The 20,781-nt window shown below is 42.9% G+C and overlaps 1 long non-coding RNA gene across 1 annotated transcript in view; it reads right to left on the reverse strand.

Annotated features, from left to right (window-relative positions):
* LOC126418835 (uncharacterized) overlaps nt 1-20,781 on the reverse strand; it is a 41,480-nt gene that overhangs the window by 8,592 nt on the left and 12,107 nt on the right. Inside the window, exon 2 of the long non-coding RNA XR_007575899.1 lies at nt 7,286-7,390. This is a non-coding gene — a long non-coding RNA (uncharacterized LOC126418835). The remainder of the gene's footprint in view (nt 1-7,285; nt 7,391-20,781) is intronic.

Consider the following 20,781-nt stretch of genomic DNA (forward strand, 5'->3'; position numbering starts at 1 on the left):
ACAGTCTGGAACCGCACGACCGCTACGGTCGCAGGTTCGAATCCTGCCTCGGGCATGGATGTGTGTGATGTCCTTAGGTTAGTTAGGTTTAAGTAGTTCTAAGTTCTAGGGGACTTATGACCACAGCAGTTGAGTCCCATAGTGCTCAGAGCCATTTGAACCATTTGAGATTAAGGGTAAATTTGTCGTCGAAATTAGGGACCATGTAGCACACTCAGGAAAGGAACTCTGCTAAATTGGAAGCAAAAGGAGACATGCCGGCCGAGCGAGGAGGATACGGGAAGCTGACTAGCACAGGCAAAGAAGGTATTCGTCGGAAAAAGAACTCAAGTAGTTTCAAACAGAAGTCTAAATTTCAGGAATAAATTGCTGACAGTGTACGTTTGGAGCAGAATAATGCATGGAAATGACTCGTGAATTGTGGGAAAATCGGGAAAGAAGAGAAATGATGCATTTCAGACGTGGCTTTATAGAAAGATGTTAAAAATCAGGTGAACTGATGCGATAACAAATGAGGAGGTTCTCCGCAGAACCGGCGGAGGAAGGAACGTATGGAAAACACTGACAGGAAGAGGTGATAGAGTGGTGGTATTTCTATGGTACTATAGGGAGTTGAAAAAGTAAAAGGTAAAATCTGTTTGGGAAGACGGAGATTGAAATTCATCCAGCAAATAATTGAGGACGCAGAGTGAAAGTGCTACTCTGAGATGAAGAGCTTGGCCCATGAGAAGAAGTCGTGTCGGTCCGCATCAAACCATTCAGAGGACTGATGACCCCTCTTCCAAAAAAGGCTCCAGAAAGTTTGGAACTAGGCATGTGGAGGTGATCACGCTGTCGGCCTGCTTGCACATCTGCACACGCTGCAGATATATTTTAGCGCAGGAGAATTAATATTCACCAAGTGTGGTTTAGTGAACGGTACATTATCTTTACGAAGTAGTGGCGGCATGTCGACGAGTATTTTTAACGGTTATCGTTATCGTTAAGCAAGTCCTTATGTTCTAATAACTGGTACTCAACAATGGTTTTAAACATTTGGCCATCTGTAATTGGCGGTGGTCCGTTGTCGTGGCAAATAAAAATTTGATTCGGCATCCACAGTTGTTCATTAGAACACATTACAAGTGTCATTAAGCTAGTTGTTACAGATATTTTTCGTAGTCATACGGACTGTATCAAAGGTGAATTACAAACTATGCTGAATTTGTATTTATTGCGAATCTCTCGCCCTACGCAAAGCCCAAACAACTGGAAAAAAGCACAGGTGACTCCTATATGCAAGAAGAGTAAAAGAACAGACCCGCAAGATTACAGACCAATATTATTAACATTGGTTTGCCGTAGAATTCTTCGTCATATTCTCAGTTCGAATATAATAAATTTCCTTCCGACGGAAAAAAAACCTTATGTCCACAAATTAGCACGGATTTAGAGAACGTCACTCGTGCAAAACTCAGCTTGCGCTTTTCTCACATAATATCCTGCGAACCATTGATGAAGGGCAACAATCAGATTCCATGTGCCTTGATTTTCAGGATACACCTGACTCGATACCCTACTGAAGGCTGTTGACGAAGGTAGGAGCACACGGAGTAGGTTTCCAGGTGAGTGGCTCGAATACTTCTTAAGTTATAGGACCCGGTACGTTGTCCTCGACGGCGAGTGTTCGACAGAGACAAGGGTATTGTCATCGGTGCCCCAGTTCTTACTCCCTATACACATACGAGGTCATGCTGAAAAGTAATGTCTCCGAATTTTTATGTGAAATTTCTTAAGGCTCTTTAAATAAAACAAACATTATTAACATTCTGCACATTCCTTCTTCATGTCTACATATTTATTTCTGAACATACTCACCCTGGAGACGAACATATTTCTATCAACGAAAGACCAGTTTGTTAATACCGTCACTGCAGAATGATTGACTTTGTTGACGGAGTCACGACCTAACTTCTACTCGCACGGCTTCAGCATTTCGAGTCTGAAGCTAGCCACGTGGTAGCCATAGGCTGTGCCTATGAAAGGTTTCGTGCCTTGTCAGTTCAATAAAATCTTCACGAGTTTCTTGCTGCGTCAAATGGCAATGTGAGCATGTTGCATACGACCCCACCCCATGCTACTTCGAAAGTTACCGGCTCCCTAGCTACTATTGACAGACATTTAATTTAAACTGATTTGTACACAGTTGGTTTAAATGCTACAGCTACGTGACAGAATATTTTAAAATATTACAGCTCTTTGCTGTCACACTCTGAAATTAAACTGAATAAACTATGCTGATCAATCCGCAGAAAGAGTAAAGAATTATATGTATATCTGTCCGCATTAATATTCTTTAAACATGTTACTGTGTAAGTCACAGAGAAAAACGATTACCTGAAACACTCTGCATATCACTAGCGTCTATATTACGAATTGTGTCTTATGTTCTCAGTCAAATGTCTTGTTTTAACATTGAAACTACATAACTGCATTCCATTTCTGAGGAGGCAATACAGATACGTTAATCTGATGTTGTCCATTATAGATGGTTTTTTGAAACCCTGAGATTGTGGAAACAATCGGTTTCCTTACAAATAACTTTCTGCTACCAGCCACGATTTTATTTTATTTATGCTTTATACTATGCGTCTCAGGAAATGATTCCTATTTTCAGTTGCGTATTTGAAACTTCCTGGCAGATTAAAACTATGTGCCGGACCGAGACTCGAACTCGGGACCTTTGCCTTTCGCGAGCAAGTGCTCTACCATCTGAACTACCCAGCACGACTCACGATCCGTCCTCACAGCTTTAATTCCGTCAGTACCTCGTTTGCTACCTTCCAGTTGTGTATTTCTTTGTATTATGCCATTTTATCGTCATGTTTCGATCTGTGAGGTTCTGCTTTCTTTTGTTGACTTTACTGCAACATATAAAAATCGCCCAATTTTTACTAGTTATCGACTTTTATGAAGTTAGTGGCGAAATTTGGAAGACCTATAGTTTTCTTATGGTCCATTTGTGCAGAGTCTCATACATGTTAAATATCACCCACAACTTTCAGTGCACAGTACACATCGAGAATAGCTTACATAAACAAACAGCTACAAAGATGTTTTTAGTTGTAGCTGAGAGATATAATATTACAGATCCTCCACAGATATGATTGTGTGCCGAAGGTATTTATCTTAATAATATGGATAACAATTTCCTTGCATCTATTTTACAATGTTATTTATTTCTGTGTGTTACTGCTTTTATTTAAGTATATTGTCGACGCATCTGAAGAAATTCATCGATTGACTTTCAAGTTTTTCATTTAGTATTTCGTCTTCGTATTTTCTGTAATGTGTATACACCTCCAGTTCTTTCAACAAATTCAGTTCGTGTCTTTTATCCATTTCACGCCCATTATCCATTTCAACACCAGCTAAACAGAGCACATTGAAGCCTACACACGCAAAAGAGACATAAATCAACAGTTGCTACACATATACAAAATAAATAAAGCAAAATATCAAAGTACTCCACTGACTAAATAGAGGGTATGAAATTGAGTTTTTAGAAGAGCTGGAGATATAAACAGATTACCAAACATACGAAGACAAAGTGCTAAAGGAAAAACTTGAAAGTGAGTCGGTGAATTTCTTCAGACGCTTCGACAATATACGTAAATAAAAATACTGACACATAGGATAAACATCATTGTAAAATAGATGTAAGCAAACTGTAATCCATTTTGTTAAGGTAAATGCCTTCTGTACAGAAGCATATCTGTGGAGGACCTGTAACAATTATCTCTGTCAACTACAGCTAAAAATGTCTTTGTAACTGTTTGTTTATGTAAGTTACTCTCGATGTGTAACTATGCACTGAACGTTGTGAGTGATGTTTAACATGTGTGAGACTCTGCACAAATGGACCAGAAGAAAACTGCAAGTACATGTTCTTCCACGTCGTGTAAAAAGTAAATAAAAGAAAATCGTGACTGTGTAACAACCTAATGAACCCCCAAAACCCAATTAGGAAAGACCATCATGATGTAAAGTAGGGAAAAGTTATCCTGACAGGCACGACAACTTTGCCGATGATGTAATACCAGAAAGTCTTGATAAACACCAACATTAAGCATTACAGAGTGTGTTTTGGTAGAAAGGAAGAAGAAAGAATGGTCATCTTTAGTTATTTGCCAAACATCTAAGTAATAATTGCAAATTAATACCATGAATGTTAAGTCCAAATAAATGTCGGTATAATAATGTCGTGTTTCTAGGGCCTCCCGTCGGGTATACCGCTCGCCTGGTGCAAGTCTTTCGATTTGACGCCACTGCGGCGACCTGCGCGTCGATTGGGGATGAAATGATGAATAGGGCAACACAACACCCAGTCCCTGAGCGGAAAAATCTCCGTCCCAGCCGGGAATCGAACCCGGGCCCTTAGGATTGACAGCCTGTCGCGCTGACCAGTCTTTTTCTTTTTATCTCATTTTGTTCGCTTTCGTTGGTTGTTATCTGCTCGGGGCGGACGTCGTAAGTCATCCGATGAAGTTCGTTGATGATCGATTAACTCAGTTTTTTTATTACAGAGGGTACGTAACCCTCTGCCCGAACACGCTGAGCTACCGTGCCGGCAACAGCTACCGGGGGTGGACAAATGTCGATCAGAGATAACTTTTATGTGGAAGAGAATTGTAAACGCAACGAAGAAATTCAATGCGTCGAAAATACTCATTTACGGAAAAAGTAAGTCGCTTGCTAGCTATCGTGCTTCATACACTCCTGGAAACTGAAATAAGAACACCGTGAATTCATTGTCCCAGGAAGGGGAAACTTTATTGACACATTCCTGGGGTCAGATACATCACATGATCACACTGACAGAACCACAGGCACATAGACACAGGCAACAGAGCATGCACAATGTCGGCACTAGTACAGTGTATATCCACCTTTCGCAGCAATGCAGGCTGCTATTCTCCCATGGAGACGATCGTAGAGATGCTGGATGAAGTCCTGTGGAACGGCTTGCCATGCCATTTCCACCTGGCGCCTCAGTTGGACCAGCGTTCGTGCTGGACGTGCAGACCGCGTGAGACGACGCTTCATCCAGTCCCAAACATGCTCAATGGGGGACAGATCCGGAGATCTTGCTGGCCAGGGTAGTTGACGTACACCTTCTAGAGCACGTTGGGTGGCACGGGATACATGCGGACGTGCATTGTCCTGTTGGAACAGCAAGTTCCCTTGCCGGTCTAGGAATGGTAGAACGATGGGTTCGATGACGGTTTGGATGTACCGTGCACTATTCAGTGTCCCCTCGACGATCACCAGTGGTGTAAGGCCAGTGTAGGAGATCGCTCCCCACACCATGATGCCGGGTGTTGGCCCTGTGTGCCTCGGTCGTATGCAGTCCTGATTGTGGCGCTCACCTGCACGGCGCCAAACACGCATACGACCATCATTGGCACCAAGGCAGAAGCGACTCTCATCGCTGAAGACGACACGTCTCCATTCGTCCCTCCATTCACGCCTGTCGCGACACCACTGGAGGCGGGCTGCACGATGTTGGGGCGTGAGCGGAAGACGGCCTAACGGTGTGCGGGACCGTAGCCCAGCTTCATAGAGACGGTTGCGAATGGTCCTCGCCGATACCCCAGGAGCAACAGTGTCCCTAATTTGCTGGGAAGTGGCGGTGCGGTCCCCTACGGCACTGCGTAGGATCCTACGGTCTTGGCGTGCATCCGTGCGTCGCTGCGATCCGGTCCCAGGTCGACGGGCACGTGCACCTTCCGCCGACCACTGGCGACAACATCGATGTACTGTGGCGACCTCACGCCCCACGTGTTGAGCAATTCGGCGGTACGTCCACCCGGCCTCGAACATGCCCACTATACGCCCTCGCTCAAAATCCGTCAACTGCACATACGGTTCACGTCCACGCTGTCGCGGCATGCTACCAGTGTTAAAGACTGCGATGGAGCTCCGTATGCCACGGCAAACTGGCTGACACTGACGGCGGCGGTGCACAAATGCTGCGCAGCTAGCGCCATTCGACGGCCAACACCGCGGTTCCTGGTGTGTCCGCTGTGCCGTGCGTGTGATCATTGCTTGTACAGCCCTCTCGCAGTGTCCGGAGCAAGTATGGTGGGTCTGACACACCGGTGTCAATGTGTTCTTTTTTCCATTGCCAGGAGTGTATAAGTGAACTTTTAGAAAGGAATGGACGAAGTTTCAAAAGACTCTGATACACGTTTAATCTCGAGTAGGAGAATACATGAAGAAGATACAATTACGCCGAGGGTTAAAGCTGTCGTAATTGTCACGATACTTGAAACTAACAGAACTGCCAGTGCTAATTAACCGTGTGTGCGTGTAGCGCGATGTTTATAAAGTATTTAGCGAAAAGGAACAATAAAATTGTTCATCAAAAGTGGAAATTCAACGTGTGGCCTCCATCATTCTATGAATGTTTGGTAAATGCTCATCGAAAGTTAATGAACAGTGACTATTTAACTTCGAAGTAAATTCGTGGACTGTTAGTTGTGACAAGAAAGGTTTGGACACAATAATATTACGACGAAAGATAATTAAGACATTGTTAAAGAGTATCTGTGGATGTCGCGCCATATAGAGCGAACAATTTTACTTAGCAACGAACAAACAACGACCAATACGATCTGCAGTTGAACTTTTTCCTCGCTTTTGGTGATGTGGACGATGCGCATGAGGGAAGATTCATCAATTACTGCACTAAAGTGTTCACCGGGCACATAATAATTCAACTTCAAACCATAAGAGACAATCAGAGTGCGCAGTTCTCATTAATAAAGAAACTGTGCGGACTCGCAATCAAACTTTAATCATTACGCGAGGAACGATTTCTTCAGAGCATTTTTAAGATCTTGTCTCTCGTTAACCGACAGAGACATCCATCATCGCGCATCGCGTCTCGACTCCACCGACCGTGCTGTAGCAGTAACAGCTCCACGGCGTCGACAACACCAGCACGCGGCGGAGAGGGGACGTCAGAACTGGTAATAGGAAGTTGTTGATAAACAAATACAAATACAGATCAGCATGTAGTATACGAGATGGTGAAATGAGCTCTGCCTGAAACCAATGAAAAAAGCATCTTGGGGTAGCATGTTGAGTTGGTGAGCTTAACAGAGGAGGGACTGTTGAGAGTAGGGGGAAGTAAGGAAAACCGTGGTGGGTGGAATGGAAGGCCCAGAGGGATAGCGCCGAGGTCAGGTGCCAAGCAGCGGAGAGGACCAGGCAGGGGGCGGGCCGGCCAATGGTTTCTCACCTGGCGGCGGGGTGGAGCACTGCTTCTCGCTGCAAGACCACTCGCCCTCGGGGCTGCAGATGCACTAGTTGCAGTCGTCGAAGGTGGCGTCTGCGGGTGAACAAGCTGCAACACGGGAATACGAGAAGAATGTTATATTGCTCGTGGCGGGCTTCTGGAGCTACAGCAGGATATGGCAGGGAGATCGTCCCTATTTTGATAAATCCGGGTCCTGCATTTATTTCTAAATTTAAAAAAAAATGGTTCAAATGGCTCTGAGCACAATGGGACTTAACAGCTATGGTCATCAGTCCCCTAGAACTTAGAACTACTTAAACCTAACTAACCTAAGGACATCACACAACACCCACTCATCACGAGGCAGAGAAATTCTAAATTTAGAACTGGCTCTGGGTTGTTAGAAGTGGTCATATATAATACAGCTTTTGTTAAAACGCCCCTGCACCCCCCCCCCCTCCTCGACTGCTTCCCTCCCACGTCCTTCCCTCCCGGACCCTCTTCCGCGCCCCCCCCCCCGAGCGTCTCTCCCCCCTCTCCTCCCCACCCTCCCTTATTCCCTCCTCCCCTCCTTCTTCTCCTCCTCCCTTGTCTGTATACCCCTGGCAGATCCTCTCTGTTTGCTCATCGTCATCAGTGTACTACGTCAGCGTTTTGTCTGGTGCTGTTCTCCTGTACATCAAGAGCTATGATTTCAATTGTGTGCTGGACTTGTACATAGTGTTATTGTCAGTGACTGTTATGTGCTCTTCCGTTTGTCGATACTTTTACGATCCAGTGTGTGGTTTTGTTTTGTGTGCGCTCATTTGTTACGGTTTTTATCTCCTTTATACAGTCGCCCCCTTTTTTTCTGTTCTCGTCCATGATGTTTACCTTTTTTTATGTCAATGTACCCCATATCGTCTCCTTTATGATATTCTCAATGTCTTCTATTGTATGATGTATGTCTTTCGGATGATAAACAGCGCATATGCTCCTGCCAGCCCGCCCAAGATAGTCACTGAAATAAAAAAATAAAAAAAGAACCATAATGATGGGAGGGAGAAACGCTTGGCTCGAACTGATCGTAACAAGCAGTTAAGGCATGAAATGTATTCGCAGTTGCTAATGGGAGCAAAATAACTGATGACGGTCGAAGTAGAGAGGATATAAAATGTAGACTGGCAATGGCAAGGAAAGCGTTTCTGAAGAAGAGAAATTTGTTAACATCGAGTATAGATTTAAGTGTCAGGAAGTCGTTTCTGAAAGTATTTGTATGGATTGTAGCCATGTATGGAAGTGAAACATGGACGATAAATATTTCGGACAAGAAGAGAATAGAAGCTTTCGAAATGTGGTGCTACAGAAGAATGCTGAAGATTAGTTGGGTAGATCACATAACTAATGAGGAGGTATTGAATAGAATTGGGGAGAAGAGGAGTTTGTGGCACAACTTGACTAGAAGAAGGGATCGGTTGGTAGGACATGTTCTGAGACATCAAGGGATCACCAATTTAGTATTGGAGGGCAGTGTTGGGGGTAAAAATCGTAGAGGGAGACCAAGAGATGAATACGCTAAGCAGATTCAGAAGGATGTAGGCTCCAGTACGTACTGGGAGATGAAGCAGCTTGCACAGGATAGAGTAGCATGGAGAGCTGCATCAAACCAGTCTCAGGACTGAAGACCACGACAACAACAACAATGGGAACAACCATCAGCTGTATAAGGGAATGACGACAATAAAAATTTGATAAAAACCATAAGCCAAAATCGTACGAAGTATTTTTTATTCAAGACAACCGGTATCAACAGTCTTTGCTGTCATATTCAGATGTGAAACTTTTTCTGTGGTAAATCATGTTCATTTTACGCTGAACGTCACGCACAAGACAAGTATTACCCACTCAACATCTTGTTTTCCTACAAAAAAAGTTTACGACCTAAAGATGAGAGCTAAAAGTGTTGAAACGGTTTCCATTAATAAGAAACATTTTCTGAGATACCCTCATGATGAGAAAATTCAGTGAAAATTTGTAGCAGACCAGGGCTCCAACCCAGATATCCCACTTTACGCCTCAACCGCTTTGGTCACAACTCACGGCCAGACACGAACTTCCACATGCCGCCGTTCCTGTGTGTCGCAACCGGTGCTCGTACAAACATGATTTATTTCCCGCACAGGGGAAAACATTTTAATAAATACGATGTTGCAATGCCCATGTTGTTGAAAAGAACGGTGCATTGTTCCTTCAGACATGCATGACATACGGAAGTTTGGAGCAGGTAGTGAGTCGTGCACGTTTAGCCAAAGCAGATAAAGCGACCACTGGCGTTAAGTGGGAAATCCGGATTTGAGTCCCGGTCCGGCACAAATCTTCACTGTCATCATTGCCCTATGGCTGTTCATATCCGTCACTGCGAATACATTTCATATATTTCATAACCCCTCTAATCACTGCAGTGCCTGTTCCTTCGGACATTCGTACATGCACCGAGGGAGCATTGTTTGGTCCTCCTTACGAACACACGCACTGCAATATCGAAAGTAGTTAATGTCTGTTGAGCGATCGCCGTATAGTTTCCGCCTGGCAACTGCGACCAGGACACGCTTATAATAGAAGGGAGCAACTTAACGAGTGGTGGGACAATACCGAGGCCGCAGAGGAACATAAAGTGGACACAGAACTTTGTAATGTGGCAGCCTGTTAAACTTCATAATCAATGGAAGTAAAATGAACCAAATGACAACTGTAATTGGTAATTTCCTAACTGTCACAACTGGTTTCGCTGCATTAAAACAGCATCGTCAGGTGAATTACATAAGAAAGAAAGCACCCCATGTAATACATATGATCAACATACTACAAGAATCTTTTAAAAACCCTTGCAATAGCCACAGGGTATGTAGAGAGAATCTTTTAATTTTTTTGAACTAAAATTATTGAGAATTTTAAGAAAGTAGATCATTTAATATTTTTATAGATCCTATGTAAAGCATTTAAACAGGCAGTAAAAATAAAAATTAAGACGCGCTTGCAACAAGGTCACATTAGCACACCAAGAAGCCCCCAAAGTCCGTAGTCAAAAATCATATCCCTGAAAATGGGAAGTTATCAGAATAAATAAAACAGGACATCGGGGCGAAATAGTGCGAGGATGCACTACGGGAAAAATGAGTGAAAACAAAAAACACAAATACGGAAAGACAAAAATTGGGGCCTCCAGCCGACCTAAATAACCACCCTCCCTCCCCCCCCCCCCCCCCCCCCCACCCACCTTGACGCTTTCTCACACCGCCCCCTTCCCTCTTCACTCATCCTCATATCACTATGAATAAATGTCAAGACTAAGCTTCATTGAGCGAAAAGCCGATAAGCGTACCAGCTTCGAATCATGAAATGCAGGACACAAAATTAAAACCACAACATACTGACACAGTTATTGACACGTTAAAAACTTTTAGGCAAGCGTACCATAGTAAATGAAAGGTTACCTAACCATGACAGAATTTTAAGATAATAAGGTAGCAAAGGATAAAGGCAACTTGAAATAACATGAAACGTGAATCTGCCGGCCGCGGTGGTCTCGCGGTTCTAGGCGCTCAGTACGGAACCGCGCGACTGCTACGCTCGCAAGTTCGAATCCTGCCTCGGACATGGATGTGTGTGATGTCCTTAGGTTAGTTCTAGTTCTAGGGGACTGATGACCACAGATGTTAAGTCCCATGGTGCTCAGAGCCATTTTTGAAACGTCAATCTATACATACCGTGTGGCGGTTGCAAGGATTTTTAAAAGATTCTTATAGTATTTTGATCATATATGTTACATGGGATTCTTTCCTCCTTATGTTGTTCACCTGTGTATGTTGTTCCAATGCAGCGAAACCAGTTGTGACAGTTAGGAAATCACCAATTACAGCTGTCTTGGAGTTCACTTTACTTCCATTCATTATGAAGTTGAAGTGGGGTTTGAATGCAAGTAAATATGAACAGGCATGTACAAGGTTGGAAATGGTTTCCGCTGAGCAGGTACGGAGAGGGCCTACGGAGAATGAGAAGATTAGAGCGGCCGAGTTTTACCGGCAGGGCATGTACAGGCGGCCGCAGGGCAGCCGCGCTGGACTGAAGAGAGGTGAGCCGTAAGTAGCGTGTATGGATGGCTAACTAAAAATAACTGATGACAATAGAAGTAGAGATGATATGAATTATAGACTGGCAATGGCAAGACAAGCGTTTCTGAAGAAGAGAAATATTTTAACATCGAGTATAGATTTAAGTGTAAGGAAGTATTTGTGGAGTGTAGCCATGTGTGGAAGGGAAACATTAGCAGTTTAGACAAGAAGAGAATAGAAGATTTTGAAATGTGGTGCCAGAGAAGAATGCTGAAGATTAGATCACGTAGCAAATGAGCAGCTACTGAATAGAATTGATGAGAAAAGAAATCTGTGGCACAACCTGACTGGATGAAGAGATCAGTTGTTATCAGACATTGTGAAATATTAAGGGATCACCGATTTAGTATTGAAGGGAAGCGTGGACGGTAAAAATCGTAGAGGGAGACCAAGAGATGAATACAGTAAGCAGATTCAGACGGATGTAGGTTGCAGTAGTTACTCGGAGATGAAGAGGTTTGCACAGGACAGAGTTGTATGGAGAGCTGCATCAAACCAGTCTCTGGACTGAAGACCGCAACAACAATAACAACGACAAAAATGGCACACTCTGTAATAACCCGACATGAGGCCAGGAAGACTGGTGCAGAAAATGGAAGAGCATTAAGTCAATCAACAGACAGTTTTAGACACGGCTGTTTCTCAGCAACCGTATACAATTTTGAAAACATACGAATTAAACAGCAACCGTTTGTCAGTAATTGTTTGGTTCAAATGGTTCAAATGGCACTAAGTACTATGGGACTTAACATCGGAGGTTATCAGTCCCTAGACTTAGAAGCACTTAAACCTAACTAACCTAAGGACATCACACACATCCATGCCCGAGGCAGGATTCCAACCTGCAACCGTAGCAGCAGCGAGGTTCCGAACTGAAGCGCCTAGAACGGCTCGACCACAACGGCCGGCAACTGTTTGGTACGATTGACCTAAGTTTCGACACCTACTAAGGGTGTCTTAATCGGAATGAAATTTTGAGAAACCGTAAAATTGTACTGCGAGAAAGCAATGGTCAGCATTTAGAGCAGCTATGCTCAACTCAAAAACAGAATGCAATACATTATACAAGAAATTACCAACTGTAAACAGAAACATATTTACAATCAACCCCTTCATTCCACCACAAATGGTTCAAATAGCTCTGAGCACTATGGGACTTAACATCTGAGGTCGTCAGTCCCCCAGAACTTAGAACTACTTAAACCTAACTAACCGAAGGACATCACACACATCCATGCCCGAGGCAGGATTCGAACCTGCGACCGTAGCGGTCGCGGTGTTCCATACTGTAGCGCCTAGAACCGCTCTGTCACTCCGTCCGGCCCCACCACAAATGCTCATTTTTACTGAGTAATAAATAATTGTAGGACACACAATAAACCACATGCCCATAATAGCATTGCACAGTAGTCATCATTGCGAGGAACAACCAGTATTATATTACTGTTAAACATTCTATAATATGAAGTTTATATGTTTAAGGGGGTCGAACTATACAGTTCTCCACACTTACACTGACAAAATGAAGCGTGTGTAGTTATTCGCGAATCGATTTATTAATCTAGAATCAACGTTGATTTAATATGTATGACGGTGCGCTAGAAGCACAAATACGTCGATGCTACTGACATATGTGATTGGAAATGAGAAAAAAAATGATGTCAGGAGACACCTCATGGTGAACATGTCAATTGGAATATGTATTAGTTATAGAATCATTAGCGTAGGAATGACGGTCAATCTGCATAAAAGTCAAAATGTTGTACAAAGTGGACAGTTTGCTGGGGAGCAGCCCGAGTTCTCATTGGCTGATGTGTCACGATGTTGGGCGAAGCTGGTGGTGGCAGAGGTACTCTTGGGAGCAGGAGGGACGGAGAAAAAGTAAGAACAGGATGTCGATCGAGAAAGAGAGACTCTAGATTTGAGCCATCGAAGAGTAAGGCTGAGTGGTGTGATTTTATTTGTGTAGAAACACTCCGGGTTTCTTATCGGGTCTTGGTTAAGAGCATCTAAGAATAAGGGTGAAGCGAATGTATTGAGAACACGTCGCGGCTGGGTCTTACAGGGGATTCTGTCATCCTTCGAGTCACACTAGATAATTCAGGGGCTGCTGATATATTTCAATAATTAACTTTATTTACACGTAAGACTGCTTGTAGAACTACCATTCGGTAAGAGTTTAGAAGTAACTGAAAAATCATCTGTTCTTAAAAGTTAAATCTTCGGTGTTGCCAATATTTGTTACAAATGTTTCCCTGTTTATGTTCATTAATGTATGATTCGTGTAACTAGTCTACCCTGAATTATTCGACTACAGTACCACTTTCTAATACATTATTTGCTAATACAGCAACAGGACGTACAGGAGAATGCGTACAGCTCAGCCCTAGGACTTTTTTGAGCCAAGCTTTATTCAGAGCCGTACATTTGCCCCTCTGTCACATTTAAGGTGCCTCCTTCCTTTAACACAATTAGGAGCTGCCTTAGTGGATTGGCGTACTCTGAAGCTGAGGTTGCACTGCCACAGTCCCCAGAAAAAAATGTAATATTTTTTTTCATGCTGATACCCGATGGAGGAAAATTTTCATACTATGCCTTTGCCGCCGTCTCAGAAATTTTCTTAATATCCCCAGCTCTCCGAGTTGTACTCGCCGAACGAAAGATCTCTAAGTAAATTCGACAACTTAATACAACAGCTTTATATAGAAAAAACCTTTCACAGCTAAGTAATTAAAGAAATATTAAGACAAAGACTAGTAAGTAGTCAGAATCCTAAAGTTTATTAAAATTCTATATTTAACTCAAAATTATTTGAACGTCTTTGTAAGGGCATAAACAAAACACATCAATAATTATTATTTCAATTTGAAGTCAGTTGGCTATCAGAGACTAACGTGCTAACTCATTACTTTTTCTTGAGATAAGTAATAGTGGTCTGTATAACGAAAGAGCCTGCATCTATAATATAAATGTTCATGCGTATAATCTCATCCTGTTTCTATTCCTCGGACATGTCCTCACTTTAAAACCGACATATAAATGGAGATTAAGTAACAGCGCTGGAAGTGGAAGAAAAAACTGAAGCACTGATAAAATTACATCTGAGGGAACTATTTTTGTCAAGTACCAGTCTCCATAATTTACTAGTGTACACGAACACAATAATGTTCAGCATCAACCCTGTTAACAGATAGTCTGCGTAGAAATGTCGCTACAAACGCAAAAGTTTTCAAGAAAACCCAGATCGTTATTCATGTAACGTTTCTATTAGTGATCGGATTTCTATCGACGTGAGTGAAGAATTGACATCTGCACGTTAAGAGAGCTCGTTAGAATTACCAACAGACGTGGATGTAAAATGTACGTTCAATGACCAAAACATTGCGTAGTTTCGAGTTCCTCTACATGATGATTATTGTGCATTATAAGTTGTGACGCAATTTGTCACTGCATAGTTCTGTGAAACAGCGTTCTCCGAATTAGTTTACAACAGTAATAAACAAAGAAACGGAATATGAAATGTCCAGGCATGATCTGAAGTTACAGCTGTCAATAATTTAATCTGCTGTTTATATTGTTGATACCTTGATGAAAAATCCAGGGTTCTCACTAATTTGTTCTGCAGGTTATTTTATCCTTGGTGACTCCATAAAACCGCGGCTGTTTTTGAGAATATCAGCCGTGAAGAAAGCTGTAACCAGCAACATCATTTTTGAAATAATAATTCTTCTTTCTACATAAAGTGTTTCGAACCCAGGTCCCCCGTCAAACGGCAGCGAGGATCTAGACAAAAATTTCACATTTATATCGTGAGACCAAGATGTTCTGTTTCAATTACGACAACGAGGTCAAATTCTCTGAAGTCTGACATGACACACATCAAAGGACGTCGCAATTTACGATGAACACATTTTTATCAATATAATAGTGTATGGTTGTGTTCGAGAAATCGTCGCTGTTGTCTAATGGTGGGCCAACTCCCGGAACTACTTGTTAAGCATTAAAATGATTCATCCAGATATATTGTAGCTGCTTGCAGTTTTCTTTCTCACAGGTATTTAAAATTTGTTATCGTGATCTTAAGTCTCCGGCTGTAATCCTGTTAATTAATATATTTTTATAATGTAGTTATATAGATGATAAATTAGCCTCTCTTTTGGGTTTCTTCCCCCATAAAACACAGACTAGTATGGAAGTTGGCCATACTGTCCCACCTCAGCCTCCTATACGCTTCGTCTAGATCTACATCTATACACCGCAAGCCATTTTATGGCGCGTGGCGGTGTGATGTTCGTGTACAGCTGTCACTTCCTATCTTTCCTATTCCAATCACGAATGATTCCGTGAAGAATAATTGTTGATGACATCCCTCATGAGGGTTCAAAAATGGTTCAAATGGCTCTGAGCACTATGGGACTTAACTTCTCAGATCATCAGTCCCCTAGAATTTAGAACTACTTAAACCTAACTAACCGAAGGACATCAGACACATCCATGCCCGAGGCAGGATTCGAACCTGCGACCGTAGCGGTCGCGCGGTTCCAGACGAAAGTGCCTAGAACCGCTTGGCCACACCGGCCGGCCCCGCATGAGGGCTTATCATTCTAATTATCTCACAGTCTTTTTGCGATACGCGTGGGAGGAAGCTATACATCAGTTGCCTCTTCTAGGAACGTACACACCCGGAAATGGGACAGTAAACTACAACGTAATGCGCGACTCATGTACCGTCTGCCAATGAGTTGCACTAGCATCTCCGTGACGTTTTCGAGTTTACTAAGCGAACCTGTGACGAAACGTGTTGCTCGTCTTTGGATCTTCTCTGTTTTCTCGATCACTCCTGTTGGTCGATCCTAGCCTCACGAGTAATATTCAAGTATTCGTCGAACTACATTTTGTAAGCTTCCTTCTTCGTGGATGGACTGCAGTTCCCGAGGATTCTTGCGACGAAGCTCTTTCTGGCATTTGCCGAGCCTGCGATTACTTTTACGCGGTCATTCCACTTTAAAGCGCTTCGTGCGCATACTTCCAGATATTTTACTGATGTAAATACTTCCAATAATTGTTTAGCAATCTTGTTATCATCCATTAACAGTGTAAGTAGGCTGTTTAGGTTTTTATGTTGGTAACGCCACTTAGCACTCTGTATGAAAATCACCGACTGTGCTGTGTGCAGTCTGTGGCTGGTTGGCATTGTTGGAATATTCGCTATTGTAGTGTTGGGCAGTTGGATGGGAACAGCGCGTACCATTGCGCAGTTGGAGGTGGGCCGCCAGCAGTGGTGGATATGGAGACAGAGAAGCCAGAGTTTTGAGCGGACGATCTAGACGTGTGTCCGTCAGAAAAAGGAAATTTGTTTAATTGGATGTCACAATATTATATATGTAATGACTTTTGAACGCTATTAAGGTAACTACATATTTGATCTCTATCAAAATCTGTCATTTGCTAACTACGCCTATCAGCAGTTAGTGCCTTCAGTAGTTAGAATCTTTTATTTAGCTGGCAGTATTGGCGTTCGCTGTATTGTAGTAGTTCGAGTAACGAAGATTTCTGTGAGGTAAGTTATTCATGAAAGGTATAGGTTATTGATAGTCAGGGCCATTTTTGGAGGTATTATTGAAAGTTAGACTGCGCTGCGCGAAAAATATTGTGTGTCAGTTTAGTGATGATCAGAATAAGTAAAGAGAGAAATGTCTGAGTACGTTCAGTTTTACTCAGCTGTCTTTGTATCATATAACGTAGAAGTTTACCAGCACAGTAATTCATAAGTTTTCTAAGGGGACGTTTCAACAGGTCACTGATTGCTCAGCTGGTAGAGCATTTGCCCGCGAAAGTCAAATCTCCCGATTTCGAGTCCTGTTCTAGCGCGCAGTTCTAATTTAGCCAAAAGATTTACAGCAGCACGCACTCCACTGCAGTGTGAAAATTCATTCTGGAAACAGTCGCTCAGGCTGTGGCTAAGCCATGTCTCAGGAACGTCCTTTCCTTCAGGAATGCTAGTCCCACAAGTTTCGCAGAACTTCGGTGAAGTCTGGAAGGCAGGAGATGAATTACTAGGAGAGTAAACCTGCGAGGACGTGTCCTGAGGCATGTTCGGTTAGCTCAATGGGCAGAGCACTTGCTCCTGTAGTCCAAGTCGCTGGGTTCGAGTCCCGATCCGGTACACAGTTGTAATATTTCAGGCAGTTTCAGTGCGGAACAGCATGGAACGCCTTCTGGAAGTCGAGGAACATGGCAGTGGCCTGCGTCTCGTGGACGAAGAGAACGACGCGTGTTCCACAAGATCGGTGTTTTCGGAACCTGTGGTGATCCCTGCAAAGGAGATTTTGAGCTCCAGTAACCTTGTAGTATGCGAAATAAAGTGGGTTCCCAAGATCTAAAACGTCAGCGATATAGGCCTATGGTTTTGCAAGTTTCTTCGACGACACTTATCGAAAATGGGAATGACTTGTGCATTTTTCCGATCACTCCGGCCTCCAGCGACGTAAGTTACATAGCTCCTAGAAGAGGAACTAGTTCTTTCGGATAATTAATATGGAGCCGACCTGGCACCCCATCAGTCCAGTAGTCTTTTCTCTGTTCAGAGATTTTCGTTAATGTCTCGAAGGTCCCTTATTTCTGTATCTGTCATTCTGACGTTGGTGCGACTATTTAAAAGAGGAATCGCAGTGCGTTATTACTCAGTATGACAATTTTGGAAAAAGGAATTTAGCATTTCGGCCTTCACCCTGTCATCCTTGGTTTCGATACGAGTAAGCTCGCGAATCATATGGACTTTGATCCGTTTACTGATTTAAGACAATATCAAAACTTATTAGGATTTTTTGTTGGATCGATAGACTGAATTTTTCTTTCGAATTCGTTGAACGATTCTCATTTGGCTCTCCTGAAGCTAATTTTCGCTTCATTAGTTTTGTTTGTCTAAGAGGCTTTGCCTACATTTTAATCACTAGTGAAGCTCTCTTCTTTTTCTAACACTGCTGCCGAACAGGTGCGGGTCTCCAAAAATAAAAAATAAAAAATTAAAAAAGGAGGTTGTAATGGCTCTGAGTACTATGGGGCTTAACATCTGAGGTCATCAGTCCCCTAGAACTTAGAACTACTTAAACCTAACTAACCTAAGGGCATCACACACATCCATGCCCGAGGCAGGATTCGAACCTGCTACCGTAGTAGTCGCGCGGTTCCGGACTGAAGCGCCTAGAACTGCTCGGCCACTGCGGTCTTCCCATCCCTCGCAACTTCAGTCGGAACATAACTAAGAAGCGTTGTACAATACTCTTGAACTTTGCACATTTATAGTCAACATTTTCAGTCTCAGAGATGAATAAAAATATGGCGTTTCAGTCTTTGATCGCTATTCTCAGAGATGAATGTTTCATTCTGACCGCTCAGGTAATCTGAAACCACCTGTTTCTTAGAACTTTTGTGGTAAGTTCCTATGGGACCAAACTGGTCCCTAGGCTTACACAGTACTTAATCTAACTTACGCAAAGGGCAACACACATACACACAACCATGCCCAAGGGAGGACTCGAACCTCTGACGGTGGGAGCCGCGCGAACCGTAGCAAGCCGACCCAGACCACGCGGCTACTTCGCGCGGTCCTGTTTCTTGTCGCACTTCCTAAGCGGAAATATCTTCCTTCAGTTCTTGGCATTTCTATTTGCAGCCGTATGAAATGATGCTATAAAAGCCTAACTATCACTGATTCCCTTTTCATCGTTCACTGAATTAAAACGTTCAGGCCCGTTTGTGAGCAGGAGACTTACGATGTTACCTTCAAGGGCCTACTCTCTAAATAGTAGTGGTAGGAAATTTCCGGATAAGACATTTATAACAATTTCATACTGTTCCCTGTCCCTGCAGCTCTTCCTAATCACTTGAATCTCTTCGTCTACACCGAGCGAGGTGGTTAAAACACTGGACTCACGTTCAGTAAGACGACGGTTCAAACTCGTTACCGGCAATCCTGATTTGGCTTTTCTGTGATTTCCCTAAATCGCTCCAGGAAAATACCGGGATGTTTCCTTTGAAATGGCACGGCCGATGTCCTTTCCCATCCTTAAAACAGTCCGAGCTTGTGCTCCATATTTAATGACCTCGATGTGGACGGTCGAAAACCCTAATCCTCCTTCCTTCCTTTCTAGTCTATATCTGAAAAGTAAAACGTCAACCTAAATAAATGCCGTGTGGCTAGGGCCCCCGTCGGGTAGACCGCTCGCCTGGTGCAAGTCTTTCGAGTTGACGCCACTTCGGCGACTTGCGTGTTGATGGGGATGAAATGATGATGATAAGGACAACACAACACCCAGTCCCCACTTAATACTTTAACATAACCAGGAAATTTAGACAACAATCTGTCCCAAGTTATGGCTCAAATGTTTCACCACTATGGCTCATGAGGCAAGAGTCTATAAAGAGCGGAAATGTCAAACGTAAGTGTCGTTTTATAACACAGTGTGTTTTCAGTGCTGTTATGTTCTCCTTACTCTGTTGCGTGTCCTTAGACTTATTCAGAGTGCCAATTACCGGAGAAAATGTTTAAAACATTCGTTTCTAGATGGCGCATGGTAGAAGAAAGGTAAGTAAGGACTTTGTTTCGAAAGATTTACAAGACTGTTGAGTGAGCTGAAACTATGAAGCCATTCCACATAATCCAAATGCATACAAACGGCTTCTTTGGTTTTAAAGATGTTGCTGGAACATTGTTATCGATGGTAGGGCCTAATATCTCTAAGCGCAGTATGATCCAAGTGTCTCATACTCATCCATCTCAAACAGCAATTAAAAATGTTTACTCTGAAACAAAAGAAAGCATAAACACCAACGTCTTCAAAACAGGCTGATATACTCGAAGGCCATGGCGTACTTCGTCTGAAAGAGCAGTCATGTTCCTCAGCTGCAGAATAGAAAGTCCAGTTAATGATATTGCCATTTCTTCCGCAGTATCTCAGGGAATTTTACAGGAAACTTTGCAACATCTGATCCCAGGAATGGATTTGTGTAAGAATCAGAAGTCAGTGCTGAAAGTTTTTTCTTGAATTTAATTTTTTGTCCTCGTGTAGAAATTTAAAAGATGGGGAAAATGTTTTTTGTCCACTACAGTTCTACTGGTTAAAACATAACTGCTGTATTTCTGTTCTTGTTATACCACAAATAAAACGTAGTGCCTCAGTATTAATGGTACGTGAAACTAAAACGTTCTGATTGTCACTTAGAACGAATCAGTTCTCCGGTATGAGATTTAGACCTCGTCATTTCGCTATTACGGCGCTTTCAAAATTCTTAATAAATTACATATTTTCTAATGCCTCTCATTTCTTTCAGTAAAGAGGTAAGCAG

This window comes from Schistocerca serialis, chromosome 9, assembly GCF_023864345.2.
Source record: "Schistocerca serialis cubense isolate TAMUIC-IGC-003099 chromosome 9, iqSchSeri2.2, whole genome shotgun sequence".
Taxonomy (NCBI): domain Eukaryota; kingdom Metazoa; phylum Arthropoda; class Insecta; order Orthoptera; family Acrididae; genus Schistocerca; species Schistocerca serialis.